The following is a 14,338-nucleotide window of genomic DNA, read 5'->3' on the forward strand; positions in this document are numbered from 1 at the left end:
TGGTAGGACCTTAAGGTACATCTTGTCCCCCTGAGGACTGTCCCTTCACCCTGGTAGGACCTTAAGGTACATCTTGTACCCCCAAGGACTGTTACTTCACCCTGGCAGGACCTTAAGGTACATCTTGTCCCCACGAGGACTGTTACTTCACTCTGGTAGGACCTTAAGGTACATCTTGTCCCCACGAGGACTGTTACTTCACCCTGGTAGGACCTTAAGGTACATCTTGTCCCCACGAGGACTGTCACTTCACCCTGGTAGGACCTTAATGTTCATCTTGTACCCCCAAGGACTGTTACTTCACCCTGGCAGGACCTTAAGGTACATCTTGTATCCTGAGTACTGCCATTTCACCCTGGCAGGCCTTTAACAGGAGCAAACCCAGACATGAGTCAACTAGCTCTCATTCTTTGAGTTACTGGAAGGAAGCTTCCTTCCTATTTTTACATGCCTTACTATTTTTTCCCCCCGAGAAACAACTCTATGTTCTGGTTTATACCTGCTCTCTGGAAAACCTGAACCTAACTCGGGCTGAGGCACACAACTAAAAACCAATATTCTCAAAATATGTCACCTCTCCTTTCTCTTCCTTCTCCATTCATACCCTGCACTGCAAAGTAAATGTAACCCCCACTTAATCAGTACTAATAAGAATATAGTCCCCATCATTCCATGACATGGAATCCTACACCTAGATGCAGCCAGAAGGGATTCATAAGAAAGCACACCTCTTTACTGTTCGCTTGTTATGTGTTTTCACACATTGTGAGTTTTGACTTTCAAATATATGTGTTTGATTTACCTTTTCTTATCATGCCAGAATTTATTTTTTAAAAAGTCTATTTTTATCAAAGCCCTTTGAAAACACTTTCTGTCTGTCATGCTTTTATTATATGCATTTGTTTTGACCACGGAATGACTCTGTCCCTCACTCGGGGCCTCTGTCAGAGCCAGGCTCCTGTTGTGTTCTCGTTTTATCAAAATTCAGATCTGACATATATGAGCTGAGCATTTACAGAAAAATGTCAGTGCCTTAGATTTCACATCCCTCTTCTTCCACTTAAGCTTTGATTATTTGTAGATAGACAAAAAGAAAAATGAGGGGAAAGTTTAGAAGTTGATGGCAAATCACGTTCTACCTGACCAATCAAGCAAAGGTCGGAGAACAAATAGCATTCTCTTCCTCTTAGAAAATGGCTTTGAACTTTTGAATCCTGAAAATATTTCAGGGATTTCTATTGGCTTGTTTGGTTTGTGTTTACCCAGCTTTGAGGGGACTTGTAAGATTTGCGTGTTGATAAAATACACAGGGCTACTTGGGGGCTTACCCTTTTCTTCCTCTGTATTGCTTTTGGTGGCCATGGGATACCTTCTCCGAATAAAGCTTTGCTGAAGGGTGTTACGACTGAGCGACCTCTGCACTAGCTTTTGAGTGTGTAGGATCAAGCTATCTCTAGCATGGACTTATTATGTGAACTTAAGGCCATTATTTAAGATCTCAACAGTTCAGGTTTTTAATCTGAAACCTGGAATCACAGTACAGTGGATTTTTTTTAAGAGAAAAGTTAAGATTTTATCATGCCATTTTAAAGGTAGGATATTTACAGTATCTGCACTGTCACAGGCCATCTGAAAGAGATTCTGCTGTGAGATGTAGTGTGGGAAGTCCTTCTGTATATGTGCTGCTTTTATTGGTTAACATGTAACTAGTCTGCAGCCTCCAACAACAGAGATAGGTCTCTCTTTCATGACATCCAGATGTGTGTGGGTCTTCTTCAGAGCCATCAACAGCTCATGTGAGGTGACTCCCAGGACTTATTTATTCTGAGAATAGATAATTCTTTGGGCTCCAATGGAGAGATCCACACCCTACTCTTTGAACTTCTATATATCTCCTTCATAGCAAAGGAGATATAATTGCAGTTATGGATTTCAAAGGACTGAGCTTCTGGATGATTCAGTGGGCTGCTCTGTTTGTTGTTCTGTTAAAAAAGGGAACCTTCTCCAGCTGGAAATGGTCTTCATTGGGATTCCTGGACAAAGCAGGACTCCTGATGGTGACTCTGTAGCAGGGATGGAAGGCTCCACATGAAGGTCAGGGACAACTCCAAGCAAGCTCCACTCCACTAAATCCAGAGAGTGGAGGAGAGCCACAAGGTGCTCTTGTATTGAGAGAGATACAAGGTGTATCATTTAAAAAACAACCTCAGTGCTGTGTTCAGCAGTATTCTTCAGAGATCCAGGAGGCTGGGTACTTTCCCCCTTAGAGTTACCCAGATAGTAATTTAAAAGTCTCAGTATCAAGACTTTTCTTGATATTGGGCTGTGAGTTTCAGAGTCCGGGAAAGAGACATCAGATAAATGTTCACATTGTCTGAAGCCCCTGATTCATGGAAGTGATAAAACGCTCACCGTAAGCCCTAAACCATCAGCCCCAGGACAAACAGGAAGTTGCATCCTGCCTGGATATCTGAGGGCTGGGACAAGCAAGCAGCCATTTCACCCAGATCCAAGCAATGACTCCCCTGAGGGTGAGCTGCAGAGAACATACTTTGTGTCATAAAAACTTTAGAGAACGATTGTGCTTAGAACTCCAAGTCCAAATGACTAGGACACAAAGTTTGGGGCCATCGCAGAGGAGGAATTGACTGGCACCTTTGGGGGCTTTAAGACTTTTCTAAGTAACACTGGGCCTTAAACTCTGGAGAGGTTTGACAATAACCCTTCACCAGCCGGTTCAAGCCTCAGGGCGCCCCTTGCTCTCCACAGGGTCAGATGCTGACGTGTGCATGCTGGACGGGAGATAATAGGGAAGACAGTATGAAAGTGTTCACTCTGGATTTTCTTAGGGAACAAATGAGCTATGACCAGTCCTGAGGCTTAAAAGGATCCCCGGTTGAAGCACAGCTGTTTCCTCCCCAGGTCAGAAATAAGTAGTGTTTCTGGAGATCAACCATGTCCAGCGTCTTCACTTTACTGGCTTTTCCTTTTCCTTTGCTTTCAGTTTGGCCTCGCTGGCTCCACATCCTATTTCCCTTGTAGCTTGGATCCTTAGCCCTCCATGGTGGGGAGGGAGAGAACTGGCAGCATTCTTAGCTATCCAAAGCATGAAGGGAGAGAATGAGGGCAGCATCCTTAGCTCTCCACAGTGGGGAGGAAGGGAACTGGGGAGGGGGGAAGGCAGACAAAGAGGAGTCTCCATTTGTATCCCAGTTTTTAGAGCTTCGTTTCCTCTGTTAAGAACCTAAAGTTTCCATTATTAGTGTGGATTTGGAGTACACTCCAGGAAACCATCTTCTCCGACCCTACAATCTGTCTTTCACAAGGGTCCCATAAACTATCCCTCTGGGGGCGGGGGTTGTCAGGGGCATGTGTTGTTTGCTGATTTGTGGTTGCCAGTCATTGGATACAAGGACCTTTATTTTGTTTTCAACTTTCCAGTCTGTCTGACCCCTCTCGACTGAGTGATACACACAGTGAACTGTATCAGAAAGCACTTTACTTCTGATTTTAAATTTATTGCCTTGTAAATTTCGAAGGACTGTCTTGCTCAATGTATAATGCATAGTTGGAGCTTTGGCAATCTGCACGTCTACCATCTACACCCTGCTGCCCATGCAGAAGCCCAGGCCTGGTGGGAATCGATACACAAGAGCCTTTTCCTGGATTCATTTCTCTTTACATTTTGCTGTTTCTCAACAACACACTCAAGGGGAACAAAAGGGCAACAGGAAGCTATTAACTGATATGTGTGGGTGTCAAGGTTAGTCTACTTCCTTATATGTTAAAATCTTTTATTTTTAATGAATTTGTTTTAAAAAATTCTTTCCGCATAGATAAATACCCTCCTGTAAGAAGCATGCAGACCCTTCCTGAGACTTGCATCATTTCCTAGTAACCATTTCATGACTGAGGATGAAGCTAGGCAGCTGAGCAGAGTCTGCTAGCTAAATTAGAGTGCATTTGTTCCCTAAAACTCTTACAGTATTCTATGCAGCAACTGGAGAGAAGGCTCGATAGCTAAGATTGGTTGCTGTATTTCCAGAGGACCTGAGCCCAACTTTAGTGCCAGGGGATCCAAGGGCTTCTTCTGACCACCTCAGGGACCTGCAAACACACACACACACAGCACACCACACCATACAAACACATATACACATACACATGCACAGACAAACACACAGACACACACAAGTGCACAGAATTTAAAAACTATAGGCCATTTCATTTCTTAAGTCTGCTTACATATTTTATCTAGTTCTTTTGATATATATTTTAAGCTTTTCAATCTTAAGGTGCATGTGACTCCCACCAGGATATTTTCAACATTTAGATCTGATTCAGGAGACCTAGGATAAGAAGAGAGTGTCTACACCCTGTGAACTCCCCAAGAAAGCTCTATTCCCTTTGAGGTTGCTCTGGCAAGGACTTCACAACACTGAGAACAAAGAGGCTAAGGTGATTGCCTTCTGGATCTGCCAACCAAATGTTTAGCTGACTTTGGAGTAGGTAGTTAAACTGTCATGGTCTGAGTTTACTAGTGTGGAGTGATGTCTCCTGGTGATTTTATACATGAAATGAGATTCACTAATCTCTGTAAAGCGCTTGATAGAAAGCAAGCCTGGGATACGGATGCAGGTCCTCTGGGAGGTGAACCAATGGGGACAGAGCTCTGAGTGGGATTTGTGACTTTGTAAGTCAGACCACAGGAAAGGTCCCTCTCCTCCCCTACCACACGAGGTTCTACTGAAAAGGCCAGCCTCCATCTGTGAGCTAAGGAGGAAGTTGTATCAGACATCAGTCAGCTGACATCTTGCCTTGAATTTCTGGCCTCTGAATCTGAGTGACAGATGGCTGTTGTTTGTGGTACTAAGTACCCTTTATCTCAAATGTTTGAGATAAGTGTTTTGGATATAACGTATGCTTTTTTTTTTAAATTTCAGAATGTTTGCTAATATATAATGAGGTAACTTGAGAAAGAGCCAAGGATAAAATGAAGACATTGTTTATGATTGCAAACTAACTTATATTTTATAGACACTTTGTATACACAGCTTCAAGGGACCCTTACAGATGTTCCTGAGGTTTGAGACTGCAGCTTGCCACATCAGGTCAGCAGTGACGTTTCTGCTTGTGTTATCATATCAGCTTGAAATTGTCTCAGAGTTTTGAGCTTTTAAATTTGGGGATTTCCTAGTAATAGTCAGAATTACGTGAAACCAGAAATATCTACAGGCAGAATAGAGTGACCAGGACTGATACAGCCACCAGGAAAGCAGTCTCGGTAGTCAGGGCTGGTGTGCCCACCAGGAAAGTTGCATGGGGGGGGCAGATTGGTGCAGGCATTGCGATAGCAGCATGTATGTCTAGTGCTAGTATGGTCACTGGGAAAGCAGCAGGGATAAATGATTTTCAGTGTCATTGTGACAGCAGATATACCATCAACCCTGTGCCCTGCACTGTTTGGGCCAGGCGTGTTCTAGAGTAAATACCATATGTGAGGTCTCCCAGGGATGGACCAAACTGCACACACTGCGCTTCTTTCCACATTGATTTTCCCGGGACATTGGTTACTCCCTTTCAAAGTCATCCATGAACCTACCAAAATCCTATGGATGTCTGCCATAGACTTCTCTTTTTCCAGCCATGGCAGAGAGATTTGTAGCTGGGGATAAGAAGGTGTAGAGAGGCCTGTGAATCTGTCCACCAAACCAGTGGAGCCTTTGCGGCCAGGTTCTTCCTGCTCTGGTTGCTGGGAGAACATGAAGCATCTCAGGCGCGTGGCTCAGGTGCTTCAAGTTCTTGGTGGATCAGAGATAATTCCTCAGTATGATGCAGGTTTGTAACCTTCAGCCTCTTTCTACAGGTAAGATATCCTTTATCCAGAATGTCTGGGTGTGAGGATGCATTACGGTCTCCACACTGTGGATATTCATAGATATCTGGGATTCTGGATATTCATAGGGTTTCTAGGTGATCATCTCTAACCCTAAAGTCTGAAACCTAAGAGGCACCAGAACCAAGAGTTCTAGGAGATACACCAGTGCATGAGAAGTTTCAGACTTTGGTTTTGGGATTCTCAAACTGTACTTGCTTCTTCAAGATTTTTTTTTTAAAAAAAGATGCAAGAAGGAAACAGAGGTGATGTCAGAGAACAAGCTACAAGCATGAAGAACCAGGGTGTGGCATGTGGAGTGTGTGTTGGAGGAAGAACAGCCCAATTGTAGATGGTTCCATTTGGGCCTGAGGCTCAGCAATGCCCAAGATTCTTCCTTCCACTACAATTGTCCCAAATCAGTTAGGTTTCTATGGTCAGACTACATGTGATGTCATGTGATGTCATGGTCCGCTCACCAAGCCTGTGCCATAATGGCCCGCATTGTCTTGTATCGCATACATAGCTGTGGGGCTTCTCGGAGAAGATCCACTTTGCTGTGTGCTTTGTAGAAAACTTCAGTGATACCTGAAGAGGATGGGGAAGGGGTTCCTTGAGCAGGAAGGGAGAGGCTAAAAATAAGATGATTAGCAAACAAAGTGAACTGCAGTAGTTTTTTACTCTTTTATTCATTGGGCTCTTTACTCTTTTGGCTTTTTTTTTGGGGGGGGAGGCCCAATACCTAGCTCCCAAATAACTCACACAGAGATTTGTGCCTGGCCTTAGCTTGGCTTGTTTCTTTTCTTTTGTTTTTTTTTTTTTAATTTTTTTTGTTTAAAAGGTTATTTTTTTTTCATTTTACATATCAACCAGTGTAGACGTAAGTCACAAACGATGCCACAGCAGTTTGGAATTATGATTAATAGGGTACTATTTATTAAAAGGGGAAAAAACTTACAGATCACCGTCAGCCCTCTGTACAACCAGGAAAGGAGTCTAGTCGCCAGCCGAGCAGGAAGTGAAGAGAGCGAGAGAAGGAAGTGGCCGCTTTTTTAAAGGGAGAGAGACCACGCCCCAATGGGCGGGTATCTCAGCGGCTATAGGCTGGAGGAGCGGAAGGACCTCCCGCAACAAACCAGTTTTCTCTTTGTTCCCTCTTTCTGCTCCCCCAACCTTTTATCCAGCCATCCCCATATCCACCCTCTAAAAGGGTAAGACCTCCAATGGGGAGTCAAACAAGTCTGTCATATCAAGTTAAGGCAGAACCAACCCATTCCCCCTGTATTGAGGGTGAGCAAGGTATCCCTCCATAGAGAATGGGCTCCAAAAAGTCAGTTCATGCACTAGGAATAAATCTTTGCTACACTACCAGTGGGCCCACAAACTGTCCAAGCCACAGAACTGTCACCAACATTCAGAGGGCCTAGTTAGGTTCTATGCAGGTTTCCCAGCTGTCAGTCCAAAGTCGGTGAGCTCCCACTAGCTCAAGTCAGTTGTCTCTGTGCGTTTCACCCTCATGATCTCAACCATTTTGCTCATATAATGTCTCCTTCCTCTGTTCAACTGGACTCCAGGAGCTCAGTCCAGTGATTAGCTGTGCGTCTCTATCTCTGCTTCCAAAAGTTACTGGATGAAGGTTCTATGATGACAATTAGGGTCGTCATCAATCTGATTATAGGGGAAGGCCTTTTCAGGCACCCTCTTCACTGTGGCTTGGAGTCATAGCTGGAATTATCCTGATGCATTCCTGGGAGTTTCCCTAGGACCAGATTTCTCCCTAACCCCATAATGGCTCCCTCTATCAAGGTATCTCTCTCCTTGTTCTCCCCCTTCTTCCTCCCCTCCATCCCCACTTCGACCCTCATTTCACCCCCTTCTCCACTCTGCTCCCAATTGACTCAGGCGATCTTATCTACTTCCTCTTCCCAGGGGCTTCCATGTAAGTCTCTCCTCAGGGTTCTCCTTGTTAGCCTCTCAGGGACTGTAGATTATAGCCTGGTTTTCCTTTTCTTTATGTCTAAAATTCACTTATGAGTAAATTCATATCATTTTGTCTTTCTGTGTCTGGGTTACCTAACTCAAGATGTTTTGTTTTGTTTTTTTTTTCTAGTTCCATCCATTTGCCTGCAAATGTCAAGATGTCATTGTTACCACTGAGTAACAATCCCTTGTGTAAATGTACCACATTTTCTTTATCCAGTCTTTGGGAGAAAGCCATAGGTTGTTTCTAAATTCTGGTTATCATGAATGATGCTGCTATGAGCATAGTTGATCAAATGTCCTTGTGGCATGAGTATGCCTCCTTTGGGTATATGCCCAAGAATGGTATTTTTGGGTCTTGAGGTAGATTGATTTCTAGTTTTCCAAGAAATTATCATACTCATTTCCAAAGTGGCTGAACAAGTTTGCACTCCCATCGACAGTGGAGGAGTGTTTCCCTTAATACATATCTTTACCAGCATAAGCTGTTATCAGTTTAGTTGATCTTAGCCACTCCGACAGGTGTAAGGTGGTATCTCAGAGTTGATTTGATTTGCATTTACCTGATGGCTAAGGATGTTGAGCAATTCCTTAAATATCTTTCAGCCATATGAGTTTCTTCTGGTAGAACTTTCTGTTTAGATCTTACCCCATTTTTAATTGGATTATTTGGTATTTTGATGCATGACTTGTTTCCTGCTAGTTTTTCTTAAATTATCCTGATTACCATTTGCCTCTGGACCTTTTCCTTTTCTTACTTCTGTATATTTTACTTTAACTTTTACTCCATGGCTGGCAAGGTGGCTGGTTGACTGGCTGGCCCCCAACATCCTCCTCTCCTTATTCTCTTGCTCCTTCCTCCCCTCTTCTCAGATTTCTCCTATTTATCCTCTCTGGCTGCCAGCCCCACCTATCCTTGCTCCTAGTTCACTATTGGCTGTTCAGCTCTTTATTAGACCATCAGGTAATTTAGACAGGCAAAGACTGATAGCTTCACAGAGTTAAACAAATGCAACATAGACAAAAGTAACACACCTTAAAATAATACTCTACAACAGTTAACTTTGTGTTCCTTTGTTTGCTTGCTTGCTTGGAAGCCACACATTTATATTCTAAATCAATATATCCCCTTCTGTCTTTTAATTCACTTTGTGTATCCCTGTATCATGTCCTCTAACCGAGACAAAGACCAATGAGGAAGGAATCAATGTAAGAACCCCGCGTTCATGGGGTCAGTGTCAGGTTAGTATGTAGTTGTTCTTCTTGTTTGGAAAACTGGATCTAAAATGCTATGAAACACTTTGTTCCTTTAGAATCCTTTGAAAGTTTAATCTCATTTAAATAGCAGCAAATTCCCACTGTATTCCATTACTATAAATGCAACTTTTATTTCGTAAAAGATCTTATCTGTTTCTCCCCTAGGATTTAAGCTCAAGCTGGGAAAAGAGAACTTAATTTAATATATATAACTCACTGTTATCTCATGGTAGAGAAGTTATTACTATAAGTCCTATAAAATAGGCATTACACCTGATGCAAATGTGCTAGCTCTTCAGTTTAGGTTAAAATATTAATTTCGCTGGCACTGAAAATGTGCCTTTTGGTTAGGTAATTTTATATCTTTATGAGGTTAATTAAAATTGCATAATGAATTTATCCATGTGAAATTTCTGTTTTTCATTAAGATTGAACTTTTGGTGGGGAAAAAGAAGACATATGGACATTAAGACATAATTTATTAAATAAAAGAAGGCTCATTTCTACCAAATTCAAGTAAAAAGAAGAGAAATGGATTCCTCAGTAGTCCCAAAGAAACACACACACACACACACACACACACACATTTCTATACACTCATACAAAAGCCCACAGTCACACACGTTAGGCAAGAAAATAGATGTATCTAGTTCTCTTTTAATTTGCCACGTGTTCCTCTTCCTACTGTCCATGTTTATTTCCTCTTAGCATAGTTTTCCATGAACAGTAAGTAGTGAGGGGGTGTGTATAGAGAGAGGAGCCCCTCAGTGGTGTACTGCTGGTGGGGCCTTCTATGACTATCGGTGCTATACTATTTTCTACTATTTTTCTACTATTGATGCTTGAGATATCATTAGGGGTTCTGTGGGACTTCACACACACAGAGTCACAGATACACAGACAGATACACAGATACACACATACAAACACATAGCTACACAGGCACAGACAAGCATACACATAGACACCACGTGTATATTCACAAAAAGTCATAGGGAAACCTAGTATTGTACGAACGTCTGTGGGGCTGCTCTCACAGCCCCTGATGCTCCCTTCTGTTCAGTACATCTCCTCTTCTCTACAAATGTTGGAGAATTTAAATGTTTGCCTTTTTCTTACTCCCCCTTCCCTAGCTTCAAAACTCAATATGTGCTTTTTTTCCCTGGGGTTTTATTTTGCTTCTCATTTCTGTTGTTTCCCTAGACCCACACAATGCCTATCACCACAGTCCATGACATGTAACTCTGTCTGTGAAGTAATTCATATCCCAGCCACTGTCCCATAGCATCTTCCTTCCTTGGGCAGCCCTTGAAAGACTGCCTGCCTCCAAGTATGGGGAGAGACGTATCTGTGGAGATGAAGAACACATGCCTCTTGGAAACAATGCAATCAGCATGTAATAGGTAACAAGGTGGCTTAGATTGTGCCTCTAAGGTGGGGAATCACAAAATTCAAATTCCTTACTTGCAAAATCTTAACACCCTCTTCAGAACTATTATCACCTACGGCTAGCTTCATCTACTATGGACTTTGCTTTCAATCCCATCTCTCTGCTGCAGCTTCAAACCCAGCACCAGATGGTCTTCATAACCACTCGCAGCAATGCTGCTCTCTGACTAAAACAAAATGAATCTTAAGGTTGCTCTTTTCCTCTCAGATCTCCGTGACCTAGGTTCTCATTCCCTCACCATCGCATAGATTTTTCATTTTCCATAGTTGAATCTTCTACTCCAGTTATAAATCCCCAAATAACAATATACAATCATCATCAAATCAAGTTCATGTGCAAGGATGATCAGCTCAAACAAATCCCTGCTTCATCTAACTAGCCTCTAACACTTGATGCCTAACGATGGTGCTGGTGGATGATAAAACAAGTCAATATACAAGTGGAGAAAGTTTCCAATGTTGAGTTTTCATTTACTTCCCCTGAGAATATTTTCCTTCTGTGTTGGCTGACAACTATTTAGCAGACGGTATTTTCTTCCTGGTTACTGTTCTAGAAGGTACTCTACTCATTTCTCACCGTTCCTGGCAGTTTTTAGGTTGTGAATGATTGGAAGGTCACGTGCACTGAGGGTGAGGCAGGGTAGAGCTGGGTACAGAGCACTGTTACTATCATTCTTCTGCTCTTATCTCGCTCACCAAGAATACGTGTATTTTATTACTGTTCAATTGTAAGTCGTATGCCTAGATGGAATCTGCCCCTATGTTCTCTAGGGTAAGAAAATAATAGCTCAGAATAATTCCTTTGTATGCCAAGTTAATCATGAATTTTTCACAGGGAAGGGCCTGCAATATTCTCCCCCAGGATGTCTGGCTCCTCTGTATCACGGCTTTTCCTCTTAGTCTTAGCTGACTCACCTTGCAATCATGGAGTCAGTAAATCGTTCATCATATCCTCTTGGCAATAAACCCTTTTCATCGGAGAAATATGCAGACTTGGGATGACTGGGCCCATCATCTGTATTATTCAAGCTTCTGATTCATTGCAATCTGCCATTAAAATGAGATATTTCTTTATTCTGGCTCAAGGACGTTAAGTAACAAGTTAGAGATTATCTGATACCATATGCCAACCCAACAATCTCATTTGTTCAATGAAATCTAATTCTTAACATATTTTAAAGATGATCCTTATCTATACTTTCATAAATATTAAAAAGGAAGAATTTTACTATTTAAAATTAACTGAGCTTTCTTAGATATGAGGGTGAAACCACTGGACCCCGATAAATTATTATGTAGTGAAAAATTATAACTTCTAAATTAAAAAGTATAACTTCAATTTCTAGAACTATGGTTTTGATATGTATGTGTGTATATTTGTATAGGAAGCTATTGTAGTATTACATATATGAATTTTTAAAGTACTAATTGCAGTATTTTTCCTGCAATATTTATTTCACACATATTTGCAAATATAATTTCAATCTCCTTAAAGGAACATCACCATAAACATAATTTGATTTCAGCAGAATTTCAAAAGTAGAAGCACAAAAGCTTATTTTTTAAGAGCAAATCAAAATTTCATAAAGAAGACAGAACCTTTGTTCATGTCCCATCCTGCTTTAAAGAAATAAGGTCTCTAAGGTCTGTTCCTGTTCTATGTTGCTGGCTCCAACGCACAATGTCTTTTCAACTTGGGGTTGGATGTACGAAAGTTCACTTTTTAAAAAATTAATTTCTTTTTGGATTCTTTGGAAGTTTCACAACATGCACACCAATTCTGCTCACCTCCTGATACCCCCATATCCTTCTCTCTCCCCTGCAGTGCCCACTCACAAAAACCAAAAACAACCCTCACCAAATCCCCCCCCAAAACCAAAACCAACCAACCAAACAAACAAACAAAAAAACAAATCAAGCAAGCAAGCAAACAAACAAAAAACCCTCTTCAGTTCTTTTCTGTCTCCCCAACACCTCTGCATTTGTCCTGGTGGCACTGGGGACATCAGTGTGTCCCATAGTCTACCCTTTTGTTCTATCAGCTTTACCAGCAAATGCTCACGGCAGTGAGTCACTGGTCTGGTTCCAGGCCTCTGGTTTCTGGTACTTCATCATCTCTGGATCTTCACTAGAACTCCTCTGGGATATCCCACAGCTGCCCCGAGCCTTGGAGATTTTTTGGATTTTGTTCCACAGCACCAGTTCCTTCATGGGCTCCAGCAGGTCCTAGATGGCGTAGATGCTAAGGTGGGCCCCTTGGGTTTTTAGTTACAACAATTCACTCTGTAGCGTTGTGAAATTTCCCCCATTGGCTATTATATGTATCATTAGTGTTTGGAATTACCTGTATGCAAAAAAATATCATTCAAAATCTGATACAATATTACTTCCTTATCCTGTGATGGTTCACGTGTATCTGATGTTCCTTTTTCTTTGAAGAACGCTCATCTCAAGAATGCATGGAATGAGGTGTTGCTTCTCACAGGGGAGCAGAGCCAAGATGGGAGGAAGACAGGGTTTTCTCTTTCAACTTTAACAAGTTTCAGGTTGTATAGAACCATCCTCCTCACACTATCCACATCCCACTTTTGTGGTTAAGCCCCGGCTCTACTGAGCAAAGCTGCCGTTCCTGAGTTCTGATGCACCATTCAGAGCTACAAACCCCAGTTTCGAAAGCTTCTGTAGAGACAGTCTGATGAAATTTGGAATGATTCAGTTGTCTGGTCTCTGTGAAAATCGTTCCCTGGGATGTTCATTATTTCCAGCTCTATCTGATTGCTTCCTAGACAGACTGGCAGTAAGTAAGACGAACGCTACTGAAAGAAAGAGGTGGTTCCATCAGGGATGCTTTTGGTCCTCATACAGGACAAGAACGTTTTACTTTCTGAGCACATAGATGTGTTTTTGCTACTAAGAGAACATGACCGTCTCTGCGCAGTACTAACTCCATGATGGGGGTCCATCCTGGAAACAGACCTGTTACCAGAGAACCCCCAGGCTAGGTCTCGGAGTATATAATGACTCCCTGAAGGGAAACTGAGCATCTTGAATTATGACAAAGGTGTTACAGGGTATCAATCAATACATGTGTATTTGATTTTGTAGTTAGGTTTTACTGGAGGGTAAGGTGTATTCTGGAGTCACCATCCACTCCAGGAAAAATGTATATCCCCTGCATTTGGCTTCCCTGTCCCTCTCAGGCAGAAGGCTGCTTGCTCGTGGGTCTCCCTTACACCGGGGACAGTGCTCTGCCTGTCTTTCAGATGGATGCCTTGTGCTGTGGCAGAAATTTCATCACATGGACATTAATAAATAAAAAAACATTAGTCCTTGCTCATATATTTTGGCACAGGTACATTTTCAGAAGTAAATAAACAACCCAAAACTCTAGCTTCCTATCTCTGAGACCCTTCACTCTTCTGTTCACCTTTGCTTAACACCAGGAAACCCAATTCTATGCACCATAAAAAGCCTTCCATCTGATAAACTGAAATTGAATATGGACATCACATAATATCTCTTTTGAGGCAGTTTGATCTCAATTTATTTTTGTGGGTTGATTTCAGGCTTAAATGCACCTCAGGAATTTTGTACATATTTTCTATGTAGAACAATGGGACCTGAAGATACAGGGGTCAGAGGGTTGAAGCTGATTGTTTGCATCAATGCCTGTGAGTTCCCCAAATAACCCATACCAGAGAGAAAGTAATCCCTGATAGCAGGCTGTCCAGGGGGCATGACCTTAGCATTCCCCTGACCTGCTTTTTTTTTTTTTTT

The sequence above is a fragment of the Microtus ochrogaster genome, unplaced genomic scaffold (assembly GCF_000317375.1).
Source record: "Microtus ochrogaster isolate Prairie Vole_2 unplaced genomic scaffold, MicOch1.0 UNK7, whole genome shotgun sequence".
Taxonomy (NCBI): Eukaryota; Metazoa; Chordata; class Mammalia; order Rodentia; family Cricetidae; genus Microtus; species Microtus ochrogaster.